The sequence below is a fragment of the Pleurodeles waltl genome, chromosome 9 (genome assembly GCF_031143425.1).
Source record: "Pleurodeles waltl isolate 20211129_DDA chromosome 9, aPleWal1.hap1.20221129, whole genome shotgun sequence".
NCBI classification, from domain to species: Eukaryota; Metazoa; Chordata; class Amphibia; order Caudata; family Salamandridae; genus Pleurodeles; species Pleurodeles waltl.
In genome coordinates, this window is record NC_090448.1 from 342,071,063 (window position 1) to 342,088,298 (window position 17,236).

The 17,236-nt window shown below is 45.1% G+C and overlaps 1 protein-coding gene across 1 annotated transcript in view; it reads left to right on the plus strand.

The window, feature by feature from the left end:
* LOC138259284 (inositol-tetrakisphosphate 1-kinase-like) overlaps positions 1–17,236 on the plus strand; it is a 123,075-nt gene that overhangs the window by 73,528 nt on the left and 32,311 nt on the right. The window lies entirely within an intron of this gene.

Here is a 17,236-nt window from a genome sequence, read left to right on the forward strand (position 1 = left end):
GGTCTCCATTGGAGGGTTCATAGGTTAGCTTCAAATTGTCCAATCAAAAACGACAGTTCTCAAGCTTTTACTTAAGCATACATTATCCTTGGAGATGGGTACGCAAATCGCAACATTGTCTCCCAATTAGCTCACTTTCAGAGCCTCCATTGTCCGCACCTGCAAGTCGACCTTGAATTAAAGAGAAAATATGCCAAGCTGGCACGAAACTTTAAGATAAGCATGTGAACAGTTTCTGTGGAAAAGTACAGCTTCAAGCAGAAATACACGTTTAATAGCACATTGGAAAATACGGACATCTAAACCGTGAGACCAGGCCACTAGGCCAAAGCCTCCGCTAAAGTAATGCTAAGCTAAAGCATTTCAAACAAGCAAATCGTAGCATACGTTTATGATTATGTCGGATTAGTGCAATTCTAATACACCACGTTATATAAAGCACGCATATAAATGTTGGCAAACTACTCTAAGGGCACATTTTGTCCCCGTACAATCTTTATTAGTTCGGTTAATGTCACACATGATTATCTCAGTACTACGTTTAAGCGTTAATAAATCAGAACCTTCATTTTCTGCTTCATCAATCCCTCCTCTGATGACTAATTGTCATCACACAAATCTAGCCCACAAATTTTATTCCATTAAAATTCTGTCAGCTCCCTTTTCCTTTTAGTACCCCTAGTTTGCGCTTTGTATTCTTCTGCCATTCTTTTCATAATTTTCTCCTCCTTTCTTCTCTTAATTCTTTCCATAATCATTATTATTCCCCTTTTTATTCCCCAAATTCCAAATACACAAATTATCACTATTAATATTCCTTCTATTATTTTCAATAATATTCCATTCCAAATTCCCCCAATCCAATGTCACACTGAAGCTAGTCCCTTTCCAACCTTCTCCCACACTCCTGGTTCTTTCAGTTCTTTCAAATCTGCACTTTCTTTTGTTAGATTAGCAAGCATAGTTTTAATTTTCACACTATTATCCGGTATATAGGTACAATAGTGTCTTGCACCAATCATTTTGCAAACGCCTCCATCCTTTGCTAAAAGAATGTCTAAAGCAAGCCTATTTTGAAGAGTCATAGCTCTTTCCGCTGCAAGTTCAGCATCTATCAGGATTATAGCACCTGAAAACTTTGTCAACATGTTATCCACTATAGTAGACAACTTTCTTATTTTGATGGAATTCAGCACAACCCCCAATGAAGGAATCATGGCTCCAAATATATCACCTACCACAGCAGCTGCGGTCTCTCTTTTCTGGATACGATGGGATCCAGGTGTCTTTTGAATCATCGATAGGTCATCCAGTTGATAAACCTTTGGAAACACTATACCCAAATAACACCTTCCCCACCATCCCTTTGGAAGACGATAATAGGCATTATGCCCGCAAATGTAATATACACCTGGAATGACAGGGTCAAGTCCGTTCATCATGAATGTCCATTTGGCCTTAAAGATAAACGTATGTTTGCATTCACTCGCTCCTACAAAAATATTGTCATAATAAGATTCTCCTCGATATATACAAAACTTCCCTACATGCCAAGCATCTAAAGCAATTTTCCCTTGTGTCTTTATAGCAGCAAAATCATAATTATCTACTGAAGTCCTCTTATGTAACTCCTTTTCTAATTTCGCTTTCATTTGAGCCCTTCTATCATCTGTGCGATCTAAAAAGCTTATTTCTACAGCAGAGACGGAGCAAGTAAGGTTCTCCCTATGAGCATGAGCCGTCTCAAAAGGTAGCATTGGCTCGAAAAATTCCCTCATAATTTTAAAATCCCAATCTTTTGCAGTCTGGCTTAGCTGCGCTATTATAGGAACATAAGCAAAGGTAACATCATAATTCGAGTAAAAATACTGTATGTTAGATTGACCATAAAACCTAGACATTACTAAACTACATGTAATCCCATATGTAAGAGGCATGTGGTGATAAGTTACCCCTTCCTTTACTGATGTCGGTATCTGGGTACACACATAACAATCTTTCGCATCCATAGTCTCAACATACTCTGTTAATAAGCGATAGAAAACGTTATACGAAAGCTCTTTCTTATCGTGCAAGAGCCTCTCATCCAGTGCTAGTCTTTTCAATGGTGTTAATTCAGTGACAGTAACAGGAGCAATAGTAGAAGCAGCAATAGTCTCATTCTCACCCTTTCCATGCATTCCAAACACAATTGCCATTATTATTAGTACACATGTTACTACCAAGCCTATACACACGTATTTACAATATTTCTTTCTATTGTTTTGCGTCATGATCTGTATAGAATCAGAGAGTTAGAAGCACTTATAAATGAAACTATTTAGCAATTCAGTTACAAAGCTGAGCGAGCGCAATGTTCACACCGTCTTCCTCAAAAGGCCAGTCACTTATCGGTTAGCAGCATTTGTCTCAATTCGGTTTAGCAATGTCTCAACTGGTTGTTTGTCTCACGTTAGATTGCAGCAAGCAATACCATTTACTACCGTTTCAATCAACAGAGTCTATGAAACTTTTCTTTTCTATTGGTATCTCTTCTTCTTCCTCGTTCTCGATGCTTAGAGATACAAACTCATCAGTCCAATCATCATTTACTGCATATGCCCATTCAGGACCGGAATACCTCCTGTTTGGTATCCTCTTCCTTTTCAATTTTGCTTCTCTTTTCGATTCTGCTTCGCTGGCACTCTCCTCCTTCGCCAAGTCTTTTTCTTCACTTGACGATTGTTCCACGACAGTCACTTCCTTTCTTTTCTCTTTCACTTTTGGCCTTCCTCCCTCGTTCAAACCTTCTTTACCCTTTTCTTTTATCGGTGAGATACTTAGGCCCTCATTCTGACCTTGGCGGGCGGCGGAGGCCGCCCGCCAAAGTCCCGCCGTCAGGTTACCGTTCCGCGGTCGAAAGACCGCGGCGGTGATTCTGACTTTCCCGCTGGGCTGGCGGGCGGTCTCCTTCAGACCGCCAGCCAGCCCAGCGGGAAAGAGGCTTCCACGATGAAGCCGGCTCGGAATCGAGCCGGCGGAGTGGAAGCTGTGCGACGGGTGCAGTTGCACCCGTCGCGTATTTCACTGTCTGCGCAGCAGACAGTGAAATACATTTAGGGGACCTCTTACGGGGGCCCCTGCAATGCCCATGCCAGTGGCATGGGCACTGCAGGGGCCCCCAGGGGCCCCGCGACCCCCCCTACCGCCATCCGGATCTCGGCGGTCCGACCGCCGGGATCTGGATGGCGGTAGGGGGGGTCAGAATCCCCGCGGCGGTGCAGCAAGCTGCGCCGCCGCGGAGGATTCAATGGGGCCGCGGTACACTGGCGGGACCCCGCCAGTGGTGCCGGTCCGACCGCGGCTTTACCGCCGCGGTCGGAATCCCCATTGAAGCACCGCCGGCTTGTCGGCGGTGCTCCCGCGGTCCTCCGCCCTGGCGGTCAAAGACCGCCAGGGTCAGAATGAGGGCCTTAGTCTTCTTTTTGCACCGTGTCCGTTTGATGGACCTGCGATCTTTTCTGTAGAGGTTTGAACTCTTTCGTTCTGCTCTTCCTTGTCCCCACCTTCAGGGAAATCGGTCACGTTTTCTTTCTCTTTTTCTGTATCGTCTGTTTCTGGGAAAGCCCCCTTCTGATCAGGCTCTCCTGCCTTTTCACCTTTTTCGAGCCCTTCGTCACCGTTACTTTCTTCAGGCTCTGTATCACTTTCAGCTGCTTCAGGTTCTTTGTCACCTTCAGCTGCTTCAGGCTTTTTGCTACCCTCAGCTGCTTCAGGTTCTTTGTCACCTGCAGCTTCTTCGTCGCTATCTGAACTTTCTCCTTGGCCTTCCCCAAGTGAGTCAGACTCTTCGCCCTCCGATAATATTTCCTTCTCTCCTGCTTCTGCTTGTTCGCTTTCAGTTCGCTTCTGTTCTTTCTCAGCACTCGGCACTGTTTTGTCAGGCACTGGTAGTTTCAGCGCTTCAACTTCCTCATCTGTGGGACACAACACCTTCTTTGTGTGACTGGCGTGAATCCAGTTGGGAACCCCCGCGCACTTCACAGCGGTAGTTGTCGTCAGGATCACTTGAAAAGGGCCTTTCCAACGGGGTTCCAGACACGACTTCCTCACGTGCTTCTTTATCACGACCCAGTCACCTGCTTTCAGTGCGTGTCCTGGACCTTGGATCGGTGGCAAGGTGGTCGCTTCCACCTGGTGAGAGAAAGAGCGAACCACGTCAGCCAGTCCTTTGCAGTAGTCTAATACCATATCATCTGTAATATTCAAAAGCATGTTTGCGGGAACTGCAGGAAGTCTCATAGCCCTGCCCATGAGAATTTCGTGCGGAGACAGTCCAGTTTTTCTATCAGGAGTGTTTCTCATTGACATTAGCACTAAGGGCAATGCGTCAGGCCATTTCAAATTTGTCGATGCACATATTTTTGCCATTCTCGATTTCAGCGTACCATTCATCTGCTCCACCAGTCCTGATGCTTCAGGGCGATAGCTACAGTGCAGCTTTTGCTCAATGTTCAGTGCTTCGCAAAGTAACTTTATCACCTCGTTATTGAAGTGACTTCCCCTATCTGATTCTAAAGAGATCGGGAATCCGAAACGTGGTATTAACTCCCTCAATAATAGCTTGGCAACTGTAAGGCTGTCGTTTCTACGTGTGGGGTATGCCTCAATCCAGTGACTAAAAATGCACACAATCACCAACACATATCTTAAACCTCCATGCACAGGCATCTCAATGAAGTCCATCTGCATACGACTAAAAGGTCCGCTTGCCCTACCAATGTGACTCGCGTTCACAACTGTTCCCTTTCCTGGGTTCATCTGCTGGCAAGTGACACATCGATGGCAAACTGCTTCTGCAGCTTGACGAAATCTGGGATTAAACCAATCAGTTTTGAACAATCTTATCATGGCATCTCTCCCTAGGTGAGCCTGCCCATGATAGAACCGCGCAAGCTGCGATAAGAGACCATTTGGCAAAACAAATTTTCCCTCATGTGAAACCCATAGCTCGTCTTGTCTCTTTATACATTGTGATTTAATCCAGGAATCTCTTTCATCCTCCCTGACATTATTCTGTAGTGCTTTTAGTTCCTCTATTGTATCTACGACCTTCAAGGCAAATGCTTCAGCTGGTTCGAGTTCTGGTTCACTTATTGTATTCCAATCATCCCTTAGCAATATACAGTTCAAGGCACAAAATCTTGCGACTTGATCTGCATATGCATTTCCCAGAGACACATAGTCCTGTCCTTTCGTGTGAGCACTGCACTTTACCACTGCAACTTCAGCTGGCACTTGAATGGCATGTAACAATTCCCTTATTCTGTCCCCGTTCTTCACTGGGGATCCTGAAGAAGTCAGGAAACCTCTCTGTGACCATAGTTGTCCAAAGTCATGCACAATCCCAAACCCGTATTGACTATCAGTGTAAATGGTGACTTTCATCAATGCAGACAGTTGACATGCTCTGGTAAGGGCTACAAGTTCTGCTACTTGTGCAGAATAGACTCCTTGGAGCCATCCCGCTTCCAAGACACCTGTTACAGTACATACAGCATATCCTGCTTTCAAAATTCCCATCCCATCTCTTAGACATGAACCATCAACAAAAAGAATTTGATCATTTTCATCAAGTTTAGTATCCTTGATGTCCGGTCGGGGTTTTGTGCAAAATTCAGTCACCTGAAGGCAGTCATGCTCGACGTCTTCAGCGTTCTCAATTTCAGCATTTTCTCCAGGAAGCAAAGTTGCTGGATTCAACGTAGTGCACCTTTTCAGCTGCACATTCGGTGAGCCCAGAATAATCGTTTCAAACCTTGTGAGTCTTGCTCCAGTCATGTGCTGCGTTCGGGAGCGGGTCAAAAGTATCTCAACTGAGTGAGGGACCATGACTGTTACTGGGTGTCCCATCACTATTCCTTCACTCTGAGTGAGGCTGATACCAACTGCTGCTACGGCGCGCAAACACCCTGGGAGTGCTGCTGCAACCGGATCCAAAGTAGCTGAAAAATACGCTACTGGTCTGTTTACGCCACCATGGGCTTGAGTCAAGACAGACAAAGAACATGCATCACGTTCATGACAAAACAATGTGAAAGTCTTTGTGTAATCAGGCATACCTAAAGCTGGAGCCCTGCACATGCATTCTTTCAGTTCAACAAAAGCATCCATCTCGTCTCCTTTCAGCTCAATTTCATCCAAGGCATCCTTTTGGGTCAATTTCAGTAGGGGCTTTGCTAGAGACGAAAAGTTGGGAATCCACTGGCGAAAATATCCCACCATTCCCAAAAACTTCCTTACCTCCTTCCTTGTCTTTGGTGGACTCATTTGGAGTATACTTGTAATTCTTTCCTTCATTATTCTCCGTGACCCTTTCTCTATTTGGTGACCCAAGTATTTCACTTTCTTCTGACAGAACTGTAATTTGGAAGGGGACACTTTATGTCCATTCCTTCCCAAATGATTCAACAGAGCAATGGTATCGGCTGTGCAACCATTTTCCGTTTTGGATGCAACCAGTAAGTCATCAATGTACTGTACTAGAATTGACTCGTATGGCAATTCTAATTCTTCTAAATCTTTCTTTAGAACTTGATTGAATATTGACGGTGACTCAGAAAACCCTTGAGGAATTCGACACCAACTGTACACTCTGTCTAGGAATTTGAAACAAAAGAGGAATTGGCTGTCCTCATGAAGAGGCACAGAAAAGAATGCCTGTGACAAATCGATGACTGAGAACCATTCAGCATCGCAAGGGACTTGAAACATTATCACAGCTGGATTCGGCACGACAGGGCAGCACTTTATTATGATGTCATTTATTTTCCTCAAATCCTGCACGAGTCGGACTTTCCCACTTGGCTTTATTAGTCCCATTATCGGTGAATTACATGGGCTGCTTAATACTTCTTTCAGTACTCCCTGCTTGACGAATTCGTCAATAAGTTGGGCAACTTTCATGAGGGTATCTTGTGGCATGTGGTATTGTGGGGTCTGGGGAAAGATCGCATTGGGCTTTACCATCACTTTTACTGGTTCCACTCCTTTCATCAATCCCACCTCTTTCCCTGTCATGTCCCACACTTCCTTTCCGACTGTTTCCCGTAATTCTGCTGGGATATCTTCTTCAGTTATCATCGGGAAAAGACAAATCAGAGGATACTCTTCGTCGACTGTTTCCATCTCATCCCCCTCTACACTGTCCTCTTCTTCCCCATCATTGCTCGTCTGTATTGTTATTCCTTCGTTTGAACACATTATCGAGCAACCCAATTTACACAATAGGTCTCTTCCTAACAGTGCTATCGGGCTTGAGTCACACACCACAAACTGATGTACCCCTTGATAGTTACCAATGTTGACTGGTACCAGATCTGTAATTGGGTTCGTCAGATGTCTGTTTGCTACTCCCACCACTTGAACTGTCCTCCCTGAGAGTGGCAAATTTGGTACTTCACTGCTCTTAACAGTTGAACGTGTGGCTCCCGTGTCAACCAAGAATGAGACACGATGACCCATTACTCTTCCTTCTACGTACGGACCCCTTTGATCAACTTCTAGGGATGCCGCAAGCACACAATCTCCTTCCTCTTCTGAGCTTTCACTCTCCCATACATTGTTTATTCCACTCTCACTGTGTAATGGGAACTGTTGTACTGTGCCGTTTGTACTCATTACCTGACCCGTTACCTGTGGAGGAACCATCACTTGCTGCTGACTCATTGGTGCCAAAGGTATTTGCATTTGCTGATTAGGTACCATAGGTAACTGCTGTTGCATCGGCTGCATTTGCGTCATCTGCATACGGGGCATCTGCATCTGCTGCGGCTGCATAGGTTGTAATCCCTGCAATTGATTTATGGTCTGAAAATTTGGGTTTGGACCTCTCATTTTCGGTCCTCTCATTGTCTGAAATGCATTGACATCATTGTTTTGCTGACCAACACCTACACCTGCACCTGCACCTGCACCTTCCTGCACCACCATCGGGCACTCGCGTTTCCAATGACCTACATTTCCGCACGCGTGACACGGCATCACCTTCTTCATTGCCTGCACACCCGTCACAACAGTGTTCCAATCCGGACCATTATTCACAAAACCTCCTCTGCCTCTGCCTCTGGCCTGTGGTTGAAACGCCATGTTTCCCTGCAACTGCGGCTGCGGTTGCGATACCTGCTGTTGGAACCCTTGCATCCCTTGCAAACCTTGCAGACCTTGCAAACCTGTCTGGGCTGCCTTAAGCTGCATCATCATCACCTTCTCTTTCAGCCTTTTCTGTTTCACTTCAATTTCGTCGCTACAGTATTTCGCATAAGTCAAGACCTCATCAATCGGTTTCGACTGCCAGCAAATCAAATGCGATTTTATCATCTGACTTATCTCTGGTCTCAGCCCTTCCACAAATCTGAACACAAAATGAAGCATATCTTTCGCCTCGATTGCTTCCGTGCCACTGTAATTCTTGAACGCCTTCAACAACCTTTCACAGTAACTATGAATCGATTCTTTAGCCTCTTGGGCAGTTCGATCAATTTTCTGCCAATCCACATTTTTCGCGGCAACCTTCGTCTTCAAATGCTCAATCACCTTATAGTACAAGCTCATCACCATAGGTGATGGTGCACCCGTCTCTCTGTCCCTCTCTGGTTCACTTGTCGGCCAACCTACAGCTCTTTTGCAATCCTCCCACAAATCTGCCGGAACCACAATCTCGAATAGAGTGTTCAGGTCTTCCCAGAGACATTTTGCAAGCTTCACAAACCTATCAGTCTGTTGATACCATTCAATCGGCTTCTCTCTCAGTTTGGGAAAATCATTCGTAAAAGACTGAATGTCGCTTCTGTGCCATGGTACATGTACTAATTTTCCCCCTGCTGTCTCCCTCATTGGTAACATTGTTACTGTATCACTACTCTGCGGTCCTTTCTCATTGTGTTCTGTAGCACTGTCCCTCCTCTTATCCTTCCTCTTTCCCCACCTGCTTTCCCACTTGTCTAAGCACCTCCACACTTGTGCACTCTGCAACAATTCTCTAAGGTGTGCCTTCATGCCTGCTGATCTCATGTGTTCAAAATCTGTGGTTCCAAAATCCAACCTATAGCTCCTGCTCAAGTGTTTCGTCTTGCCTATGTCAATCCCGTTTCTGTCCGCTACTTCCTGCAAACTTTTATGTACCTTGTTTACTTCTTTCGTGATCTTTGGACATAGATACCTCAACTCCTCTTCCGTGTAGGACTCTAACCTGTTCACACCCATATTCCCTTCCACCAATTCTTGTGCTTCCATGTTCAGCCTCATCCTATTCAGGTACTCTTCTCCTTTCCCACTGCCTGAACTTTGTGTGGAATTTAGACTGTTGAACCACTGGGTTAGCTGTTGCGCATTTACCCCCATCAGTGTAGCATTCACATCGACTGCCATCGATGGTTGCGGCAACTTTTCAGTGTTCGATGTTAATGGTATTATCAGTGGGGGGCTCGACCTCACCAGTGTTGACTGAGCACATATGGGACTAAACTCCATCAGGGACCCAGACCCAGTTGGCTGAGCCGCTATCGGAGTTATCCCTGGAGTGTTTTCTATGCACCTTCTTTCTGTCCCATTCTGCAGCATTGATCCCTGACTGCTCAGACCCGAATTAGGCTGACTATACAGAGGTACCGCTGGACCTACGGTAATGATATCGCGTCTGGGTTCTATCCATTCCCCATGTTCTGTGGCATGTTCATTCCCACACCATGGGTCGTCATTGCCGGCATGCCCATCTGGCTCCCCGTCATTTGAGCATATGCGTTTCCTCCCTGCATCTGCTTTTGAGGCATCACAAACTGAGTTGATTCAGCTTGTGCTATTGTTGGGTTGTAACCATTCTGTACGCCCCTTACGGTTGGATCTAGGATCATTCCTCCACTATTTTCACTGCTGTAGTACCCTGGCATCTGCGGCTGATAATTTTCTACTGGTTTCAACACGGGCACATCTGGATATATTCTCCTAACCTGCGGTATCTGCGGGGTGAACAGCAGACTCGGGTCCTTAGATCCCGATGGTGCTCCTGAACTCTCGGTTTCATTGTTCTGTACTAGTGCCGGAGGGGCAGAACTGGTACTTGGACCTTGTCCATTTTCTGCATAAGGTGGTGGACGGTCGTTCAGCAATTGCATTATCAACTCCTCATCCTCTAACTCCTCTTCTCTTCTCAACTTTTCCTCGTCCTCTCTATCCTTCGAACACTTCCTGTCTGTTTTACAGGTAGCTTTCTTACCTGTCTCCTCTTCATCCTTAGTAATTGCGGGAAACAATTTTATTCCCTGCAATACATCTGACCTCCACACCTTCTGCGCATTATCCCACCTAGCATCCGCTAGTGTCTTTTCTACCTTCCTCATCCTTGTTTCAAACTTGTTCTTCTGTTGCTGTCTAGCCATTAATTCCCATATTGCTAGAGCCTCAAACTGTGCTGGCCTTGGAGGCACCTTCATGTCGTACATCGCGAATCTCAAATTCTCTAGGATCCTTATATTGAATGTCCCATGTATCGGGAACGCTACGCTCCCATGTTTCTCAGTTTGTGCCATTGCTTTAGCCAAAGACACGGAGCTACCCCTTTTTCCTCCATTACAATGTAAGCTGGTGTACCTTCGGGTGGCGTCTCCTCTCCTACGCTCGCTTTAATGTAAGACTCCCCCTTCATCGCACTCCTAAATGCTTTAAGGAATTTCATTTTCACGTCGTTTATTTCACCAAATTTATAGTCAATAGGTCACTTTTATTCCACAAAGTTTGTAATCAATAGGTGACTTTAATTCCCGGAATACTCTTCGCTTGCCTTTCCCCTTCCACTCGAGTCCCACGGACTGCGTCCAATCCGTGCGCGACCCTTCTCTCCAACCAACCTATCCCAGCGCGGCTTCTAGTGACGTCACACTCACACACACTGCGGCTGACAAAGCCTCGCGGCTAGTCCTCCTTCACTCAGTTCCTCCCGTAACAACTTTTTGCATGTATCGCGAGCTACCAAAAACTAAAACAGATCTGTCGGTTTACTACAGGAAGGGTAACACAATCGCTTCAGGACCTTAGGGACCTTTCACTAGCCTCGGGACTTTTCACTAGCCTCTGGCCGCTATTCCGTCTTTCTCAGTCCCCACATTCGCAAGCAAATCTGACCTGCAGACCTACTTTCAACTTGTCAATGATCTGTTCTAGTGCACTTAGAATCTTGTCAAAGCCCGAAGTCGAAGTTTCTTTCACTCCCTAACACCCGTACCCGACTCGTTGACCACGCCCGATCAACCTACTAAACCGCCCAGACCACAACATGGATCAACATACTCCGGAGTCTCTTGACCTCGCAGGGCCCGCCTCAACAACAACAGCCACGTGGACCTTTTTATGCACAAAGCGCCAGACGCAAATGAAGTTCGACGACTTCCCTACTCTCACACCCGGAGCCGCACCTCTGATATCTCTATGAAGTTCGACGACTTCTCTACTTCTACGCTCGGAGTCGCACCTCCGCTATCCTTAAAAAGAAAATCCTCGCAACCTTTTCACACACCCTGCGGCAATAAGCTGTGCAAGCGCAAAACCCTAACTTCACTCATACCATCACTAGTACTACCAATGCTGTTTCCACATCTCCTTTCTCTCCATTCGCAAGCTTCGAGATCCCGGGAAAGTCGCGGTGGACCTAGCCCATCATCATTCTGTCAATCTGTTTTACCCAAGAAAATCTAATTCAACTTCTCGAGTGGGGTCTCAAAAAATGCGTATGTGGGAACTCTATGTACTCTTGATCGATCAATCACATCAAATCGATAATCAATAACGAACATAGGCAACTCCTTGAACAACATAACACTTAACAATTAATCCAGAATACATTTCGGCGAACCCTGACCTTTCAGTCAGGAATAACCACACCAGTTTATTGCAAAGTTAGTGAATTTATTTCCCTATATTAACAAAGCTAGCACAATATAAATGTGTCTCAACACCAAATGATATACGTAAATGAACATTAATAGCTGTCCATATCGTCGAAACAAGTGCAATCTATGTAGCATTTGAATCACAAGGCATTCGATAATGGCAATGCAAAGCACTAATACGATAATCTGTAATGAACTAATTGCGTACATTTAGTCAGCATAACAAGATCTCAAATTGCATCGTGCGACATATGGAATCCTCGTCTAACCTCAAATTAGAATCAGCATGTGGGACTTCATGCAAAAACAATTTAGCAACATCAATTTAGAAAACTTCTAGCTAGGGCTCTTATCAAAATCAGCAGTTGGTTACCTAAAAGAAACACAATGCAATTGTACAATTTCCTTTCATATTTACCAATTACGATCAGCAACCAATGAAATCTTCGTCTCACAGGTATCGTTTCTCGATCAGCATAGGACGGGTCAAAGGGACAGGGATGAACGGGGCAATTGCCTCACGGCGGCAAGTTAAGACTGCTACTTCATGCAAAGGGGCAAATCAAAGTTAAAGTCTCTAGGGCAAGAATCATTAAAGTCTCTTTCTCTCGACTAGAGAAAGCATCAAAGTCTCTCAAAATGGCGTCGCAGCAAAGTGAGCCATAATAGCTACGAAGTCTGCAAAATGGCGGGTATCGAGCTGATAATGGCTACCTTCTTCTCGTGCACCTGGGTTTTATAGACAACAGTTCGAATCCAGTAGGGTCTCCATTGGAGGGTTCATAGGTTAGCTTCAAATTGTCCAATCAAAAACGACAGTTCTCAAGCTTTTACTTAAGCATACATTATCCTTGGAGATGGGTACGCAAATCGCAACATTGTCTCCCAATTAGCTCACTTTCAGAGCCTCCATTGTCCGCACCTGCAAGTCGACCTTGAATTAAAGAGAAAATATGCCAAGCTGGCACGAAACTTTAAGATAAGCATGTGAACAGTTTCTGTGGAAAAGTACAGCTACAAGCAGAAATACACGTTTAATAGCACATTGGAAAATACGGACATCTAAACCGTGAGACCAGGCCACTAGGCCAAAGCCTCCGCTAAAGTAATGCTAAGCTAAAGCATTTCAAACAAGCAAATCGTAGCATACGTTTATGATTATGTCGGATTAGTGCAATTCTAATACACCACGTTATATAAAGCACGCATATAAATGTTGGCAAACTACTCTAAGGGCACATTTTGTCCCCGTACAATCTTTATTAGTTCGGTTAATGTCACACATGATTATCTCAGTACTACGTTTAAGCGTTAATAAATCAGAACCTTCATTTTCTGCTTCATCAAACCCAACTACGGTTTGAACCCCTGGATGGAATTACACCAAATTTGGCAAAAAGCTAGCTTTCGGTACGCATATTGTGCTTTCGCTTATTTGGTGTAAATCTGTTCAGTAGTTTTTAAGAAATTAAAAGGGAAATACATTTGGATATCTCTGGTCGTGAATTTGTTCCTGTGTTTTCGCGTTGATCACCATATATTCGCGAATGCACGCACCAACAGAAATGCTGTGATTGGCTGGCCGCAACCTGACCAGAAAGTTGCGGCTGCCATTTTAGGTAACCGGGCACAGTCCCGGGAGCCGAAAAATAAAATGAGAAGTTGAATTAGGAGTAAGGGTAGAGGTACCCTGACCACAGGACTGTGATGTAGGGGTCTTTGAGGGTCAAATTCTGACCTTCAAATTATTTTTTTCACGCTGTGCAATATTCACGAATACGTTGCATAGCCCAGCATAGCACCCCGTGTAACGGCATTACAAATTCGCAAATGTAGGCAAAAATGTAAAAGAAAAAAACATTCACAGACTCATTTATACCATAAATAATTAGCTCATAAAAGCACTCACACTCATGCACCTACTCACAGACTCACTCAGAGACTCATACACATACTTTCAGACCCACTGAGACACTCTCACACCCACTCAGACACTTACGTACCCACTCACAGACCCACTCAGACCATCACACATCCACTCACAGACCCACTCAAACCCTCACAAATCCACTCACACACCCTGACAGACCCTCATATACCCACTCACATACTCACTCAGAGAGGCACCCACTCAGACCCTCACGCACTCACTCACAGACCCACTCAGACACTGATGCACCCACTTACAGACCCACTGAGACTCACACAGAACCAGTCAGACACTCACAAACCCACTCACAGACTCACTTAGACCGTCAGACATCCACTCGTAGACCCACTGAGACCCTCTAGCTCCCACTCTCACTCCCAGACAGACACTCTCACACCCACTTTCACACCCAGAGACACCCTCTCACACCTAGAGAGACATCTGGTCATTGTTTCAGCTTCAACAATGTTAACCACTAGCTATTGCTCCAAATGCTGATACTGGAGCTCAAGCAAACATCCTTAACTAGATTAAGCTATCCCTTGCAAAAGGATTTAAATTATTATGTTTTCTCCATTGAGTGCAGCTCCAGTAATCACCTGGAGCTCAAATCCTTACAGAGTTTCTCTGTGGCGTGTGGCAGGAAAAGTAATCGCACCACTGCTTGGCCTAAAAACACCATCCTTACAAACCTCTGCACAAGTGAAGAATCTAGGGGGTAACAAGTCCCTAACCTATCTTTCCAACCACATGAACAAAAATGCATGTTTCGCTATGAGAATATTTTGCAGGATATACCGCCACTGGCAACTCTTGCACTGTTGTGGCCTTTAGAACTGTAGTGTTCTCAAGCATTGACTATGCTTGTGGGCTTCCTATTCGGCTCCCAAGTTGTCTAATTAACAAACTCCAGTGGAACAAGAATGCTGAGGAAGACAATTGATAAATCTGACCATGCATGACCACATGAACCCTACCATGAAGGCTATGCACTGGCTCCTAAAGTCCAGAAGTGTCACACTGAAAGCTCTATACATTACTCATTGTGCAGTGGAAAGGAACATAACATCCTTCAAACAATACTCAGGCTGTATCACCAAAGGAAGGTTCTCAGATACTGAATATCTCTCCTTATGATCCCCATCCCTTATAAAAACTTGATTAGAAAGGTAATCCAGTTATGGACACACATGAAAGATGTAGAACATATCCCCAAAGAAAATATGGATAAGCAACAAGCACTTGGTATTTCCTGAAAAATAACACCAGTTGGAGATATACTCAGAAAAAAACACTTTTCAGGTGTGCTGAAAGGTTGGCTTTTGTTTGTTTCCTACACTGAAGTAGTACATATAGGGAGTTTGTGTAAAGAGTATAAAAGGTCAGCCCTGTCAAGTTTCCCAGGTTCATGCATGATGTGCTTCTCCAGTCCAGGTCTTTTTCTTTGAATTCTGGGACTCAAAGGGCATCATTGCGAGTCTGGCAGTCTACTGACTGCCAGACTTGCGATGGCAGTCGGAGCATTGCCAATGCGGAGATCTGAGCGCCACATTATGACCGCATCGGTTGTGCTGCAGTCGGACCGCCAGCCTTGCCAGGATTAGTCTTCCTGGCGGTCTGGCTGTCCTACCCTGGGGATTACAACCCCCTTGTCTTCCAGTGACTTCATGAAAAGGCTGGTGGTGACAGGGTGCAGGGGGCCCCAGTGGGTCCTCTATACTGCCCATGCACTTGGCATGGGCAGTGCAGGCGCCCCCCCCCCACCCCCCCGGCCAGCACCATCGCAATGTTCACTTTCTGCTTTGCAGGCATTGAATATTGCAACGGATGCTGGTGCACCCTACGCACTACAGCATTGATACCGGCTCTATTATGAGCCGGAGACAATGCTGTAGGCTGTTTCCCACCTGGCCAGCGGGTGGAACCTAAGGTCCTGCCCGCTGACCCAGCGGGAAACTCCTAATGGGCCCGGCGGGGTGGCTGCCACACTGGTGGCAACCTACCCGGCGGGATGTCGTCAGACGGGCTTTTCTGTCCACCAAAATCATAATCAAGCCTATAATCTTGTTTATTCCGTAATGAAACAGGGCTACAAGACCCAAAATGCAAGGAAACAAAATCTGGAGTGCAGCAGCACATCATGCATGAATATGTGAAACTCAGCAGCTTTGGAAAGTTTTAACACATTTTTAGGAATCAAACTTTTTCAAGTACAAAAGAGGAATCCCGTGGATTCCCTATTTGTGGAGTCTGCTTTTTGCACTCGTAATAAGGTAATCCTAAGGATTACTACTGTAGTTAGGCTCTGAGAATCCCTCAAATCCCTAGCATGGTAGGCTAACGAAATACCTGGGAGTGTGCACGGCTAGGAATGGTCATGGAGCAAGCTACAATGGAAAACTCTAGTATTACCTTGCCTGGTTGCACAAGGACCCCTTCCCTACAATAAGGGAAGCTGGGGATTCTTCTCTTGTAGGTGGTGATTGGATACCCAAAACAAGGCAATCTGTTGTTGGGTGCATGGTGAGTGCTTGTGCTGCCTGTGCCTTGCCGCTATCCCTGAGAGCAAAGCTGTAGCAGGAGGGCATCATCCTTCTTGGCATTTAATTGTGTAGGTGCCCCTTTCTTGTGCCTTCTGCTGATGTCTACCACTAATGAAGGTGCTATATAGTCCAGAAGGAGAGTTTGGGCCAGGAGAACAAGCTCCAATGTCCTTTCACATTATCTACATTGACTGCAAACCAGGTCCTTCATGGTGACCACATCCACAGCATCCACACCGACTGCATTGGTCGGTCCCACAATCCACAGAACAAGTAATGAAAGTTTGAAAGCATGTTTTCAATATGCTCTTTAATTTAACATTCTAGGACTAAGTTAGCGATTATGTTCATTCACTAGGGGTACACTTATATACAAGATGGCATCAAAGCAGTATCCGTCTAGTGAAATACTGTGTTGTCGGGTTCAAAGCAAAAAAGTAATTAGTGGTGTTTTCTCAGTCATGTTCAGTTAAAACCGAAAATCAGAAGCTCAGTCCTTCCACTACATTCTTCTTAGATTACTGTGCTGAAATGTGACTCCTCTAGTCTGTGCTTGATGCATAATGCTAGCACCACATCCAGCATGAACTATAAAGACCTAGCAGGCTACAAACACCCTATCAACTATGCACTTTGAAAGGAGCCCAGCAACCAAAAGCAAATCATAGTGCACCTCATCCTCACCAGGGATGTAATGTTTTTATCTGTATACAAGATGAAACTGAGTAGCTACTTGTTTGATAACTAAAATAGGAAAAGGCCCTCACTAGACATAAATACATGCTATAAAAATAACACTATATATAATATAGTCCAATACATTTCAACGCCAAGCATAAAAA